Consider the following 4,879-nt stretch of genomic DNA (forward strand, 5'->3'; position numbering starts at 1 on the left):
GGGGGGGGGGGCAGTTCAGTTCAGTAGATCGGCACACTTGGTTCTGTTAATGGGGTGGGGCACCCCAATTGTATAATGGTAGGGGAAACACTGACGTTTTAACATCATGAAATTAGCATATCATGATATAATTTATTTTCCAGGACAAGTTTTTTTTTTTAACAGTATTATCGTGAACAATATGATATGGCCCAGCCATAATCCTATAATACTAGTACATGCCTAACTTTAACCCATCCTCAATTCACACCTTAGTTCTAAACCTAACCCCTAACAACCCCCCCCCCCCCCCCCCCCCCCCCCCCACCCCCAGTGAGACTTCTCCTTATGGAGACCTGGCTTTGGTCCCCATAAAGAGCAGCTGGTTCCCACAATGCATGATTTTTTATAAAATTGGTCCCTACAAGGTAGCCTGAAACAAAAACGCACACACGCACACACTTACACACAACCCCCAACATGCACGCACAAACACCCCCACACACACACACACACACACAGACATGCATGCTTACTTATGTTACTTTGTGAGGCCAATTTTTGAACACATACTACATTGTGAGGACCAACTGCTCTTTGTAGGTACCAAAGCCTGGTCCCCATAAGGTTCAAGTATTGTTGGTTGGTTAGGGGCTAGGTTTAGGACTAAGGTGTGAATTGAGTATGCGTTAGGTTTAGGGTTACATATGTACTGGTAATGGTTAGGTTTATGGTAAGGGACAGGGTTAGGCTATAGAAATGAATGTAAATTTGAAAAATTAATGGAAGTCAATGCAAAGTCCCCGTAAAGATAGAAAGACAAATGTGTGTGTGTGTGTGTGTGTGTGTGTGTATACGCTCGTGGGTGATATTTGTCTAGACTAGGCCGAGAGCAAAGAGTACACTGCATAATCATTCTGGATTAGTAGCCATCTCAGGCAGTCTACAGTACATCCATGGTATTCTCAGGAGTCAGCATCCTCCATTGATCCTTGTCTGCTGTTATACAACAGACACTCATCAGCATCATGGCGAAGAAAAATCCAGTAGGTCCTTGGAGCAATACATTCTCCTTCATTCTCAGCCTCTCTAATTGTTGTAATCACAGTGGCATTTTAGCCTCCTCACCTCTTTTTGAGCTACGTCTATCACATAGCCAATGTCAGCGCTGAATCACTTTGCTGTGAAGGAGATTTGACTGCTGCAGAGGTGAAATAATTATTTCCCCTATAAACAACAAACAAGTCTTTCATCTGAGATGCTTCATACAAATGGATATTGCTAAGTCAAGGCAGGCCTATTTTCAATCACACTCAGCCAATCCTTACAAGGTGGCCTCTTAAAAATCCCCACCACCACCACCCCATCCAACACCCCCACCGCCACCAACATATTCATCTGCACAAACAGTGCCACCTTATGTCTCGCTTCACAAGTGCAAAAAAAGAAAAATGCACAGATGCTTGTACAGAAAAGTGTGTGTGGAGCTGTCAGCACAAGTGCTCGTCTTAAAGTCTGATGAGAAGCCTTTTAGGAAGAGAAGCGCTTCTCTTCAGCTAAACGTAAAAAGGGTCAATTATAAAGCGCTGTAAAAAATAAGAAATTGTTCTATCTCTGGTACAAGAAGTAATAAAAATAGAGTCAGGAAAAATGATGAGTCCGTGCTACAAGTTAATAGGTTAGCATTACTTCACTTCAACTCAGAGAATTGCACCACAATTTTCACCTGGAACAAATCAAAGTGTCCACACCAACAAGTGCACCTCGCAAAACAATTCTCTGACCCCCACAGCGAAAACGATAGGAGTTTTTTCTTCTTCTTAAAACTACAATTACGAAGAGCTCTTCTGCTGCTGTGAGGGGTATCTCCAATTTTGTGCCCACATTCACTCTGCAGGACTACACAATACAAAAAACGTTATCACAGTACAGCGCAGCAGAAACTGTATTGTTTTGCCATCAGTGGAGATAACAGAAAATGTTAGGAGTGGGTATTTTCTGCATTTTGGAGGTGGACAAAGCTTTGCACCACTGCCATTGTTTTTTTAATATATATAGTAGAGGGTCAGTGACAGCCTGTTCTAAAACATGCATTTTGAAGAAGGAGGGGGGAGAGCAATTAAATCACTCCCCAAGCAGCCTGAGATGACTCACACCACTGACTTCATACACAAAGGGGGAAGGGAAGAGGGAAATAGAAAAGAAAGAGTGCTGCTGAGCTCACACTTAAAGATAGTATCTGGAAATAAGCCAACTAACAGATCGGGGTAGAAAATCACACACAAACCAAGATTATGTCAGAAAAAGAGCAGTAGAAACTCCTTTCTTGTCCACCTTTTTTTCCCCTTCCATGTCTCTCTTACAGCTTCCTAAGCCAGTGACCTACCACTCATGCCATGGCCCTGAGAAGCAGCAGCTCTAAGCAGGGACCTTCAGCTGAAGTACTGACCTGCACTTGGAAAGAGCACACAAGGAGAGCATTTTGCATTGAATTAAGGAGATTAAACAGGAAAGAAGGACAAGCTAGGATGGCTGACGTCATGGAAAATTCATGTTTTCCTATTCGTCAGAGGTCAGATACCACTATCCAAAGCGATTCACTGCACACTTTGCTGTTTTTGATCTGCCAGTGTTTACAACAAGCATGTTGTGTACAGAAGCGGAATGATCATTTCTCCTCAAGTCTTACAAAAAAAAAAAAAAAAGCATGCTTTTCCTAGGAGACGAGTGTAAATGGGAGAGAAATAAAGATTGCATCATGTGTGGTCTTTAGTTAGGAGCTGTACCACACATTGTAGGCAGACCCACAGCATCTTCTCTGGGAGCAAGCGAGGATATCACGTCTCCCTTCCTCCTCTCAATAAAGAGATGCTCAGAAGCCATAGAGGGAAGGATGGGAGACGTCAGGCCGTGGGGATTTACACACTGCACTTTGTGTTTATGGGCCTCAACTCTGTCTGAGTGCCTGTGAGACAGAGACGAGCACTTTCACAGCCGACATGAAATAAACTCATTACAGCCTTTGCGAGTGTTGGCAATGGGCCGCGCTTACCAGTCAGACACAGGGCTGGCTAGAAATGGCTGCAAGTGATCTTCACACTGCACTCCATTCCGCTTTCAAGACAACCCACCACCTTGTCAATATCAGCCCCTCCTTCCAACCTGCTTTTTTATTTTAGATATGCAAGGCATAGCCACTGTTGGATCTGCTTCTAGCTAAATTTATATATGTATATATACAGTGTACGGTATTTTTGTAGGGTACATAAGATGAGTGTGAAGGCTGACTGAGAGACTGACAGAGCTGGATGCAATAAGAGCACATCTGAGCTTTAATAGGAAAGATGCTTATGGGTAAATGCACAAGGCTGTTTAAATGCAGACATTTCATATTAACCTGAGCAATTTTGTGCATACAAAAAAGTGTGTGTGTATATATATCAAATAAATGGAAGACTTTTCCAGTCACTGCAATTATTAGATTAGATTCATTATAGCTAGAGCTAGTAACAATCAAGCCCTTAGAGCTGTTTACTTTAAACACATGCTTTCAAACTCAAATATTTTACTGCATATTGGTGAACTAATGGCTTAAAACCCAAAAAGAATACATCATCTGAATTAACTAAACAGCTGTGGCCACGACATAAAGCAAGACACCTTTTCTAAGACAGGAAATGAAGCTTCTCAAAGAAACACACAAGGTGCCTTTAGTACTATAAATAATGGTTGTATTTCTCTTTCATTCAGTTAGTTTCAAGGCACTGGTGTGGCCATATGGAATAATGGGACTTTAACAAAGCCTTTAATATACATCACAAATTAATAAATAAGGTTTATAAACAGTAACATAATTGTATTTTATACCATGAGGGAAAAAACTCCTAGAATTAGTGTGTACTGTATTTGGGAATTGTGTTACCACACAAATAAAAAAGGCAGACAAACTTGAAAATACATTTGAGCGCAAAAATAAAGAACAAGTATCTCCACATTTCTAACTGCACCAAACTCCTCACATCCCTTCTTTATTTGTTCATTGTCCTCAGGAACTTTTGCACTGTGACTTCCTAAACTAAAGTCACACAGCCCTCACGTCTATCCGAGCTGTTCCTGGGCCTGCGTAAACTTGTTTATTTTAATACAGGTTTGCACACATTTCATAAAGTGGGCTGTAGGTTTTTATTAAAAAAAAAAAAAAAAAAAAAAGCATCAAGTAAAGTCTCAGGTCACAGCAGGTTTCCCAAAATGCTCAGAACTTTAGGGATGGAGAGTGCAATATTGGATGGGTGACTAAATAATTTTCATGTTATCGTCTCTTTCTTATGGATAGATTATGATCCTGGTCAAAGGAAATTAAAAGTGTTTTAGCCACAGATTAAATTCTGAAATGATGACACAAAGGGAGGGGGTAAAAATACAGAAAAATCAGCAGTACTATGCATCCTTTTTGCAAACCAAACTCCAAAAGTCCCGTTCAAAAATTATAAAGTGAAGAAAATGACGGTCCACCTTTATGCTTCTTGTGTATTATGCTTGTCAAATTAAAAGAACCAATGTGGACTTGTTATTATTATTATGAGGTTTGCTTGTTTGCAACCCCATGCTAATTAGGCCTGCTCTTTATTCAATGCAGTGGTCATTACTGAGGAAAAAAAAAAGATTGCAACTGTGTCCACAAATATGTACATTATTAGTAGATCACCACAGGACTGGCTACTCCCATCTACAACTTACTTCAATTTGTGGCTTCATGCCAATTTTTTCAGCTTATGAAAAAATGTATTTCTTCACAGTTGCAAACAAGTCACAATTTAAACTACAAATACAGAATTATCACTTATAAGAAAAAAATTTATATATATATATATATATATATATATATATATATATATATATA

This window comes from Nematolebias whitei, chromosome 2, assembly GCF_014905685.2.
Source record: "Nematolebias whitei isolate Nwh7 chromosome 2, NemWhi1, whole genome shotgun sequence".
Taxonomy (NCBI): Eukaryota; Metazoa; Chordata; class Actinopteri; order Cyprinodontiformes; family Rivulidae; genus Nematolebias; species Nematolebias whitei.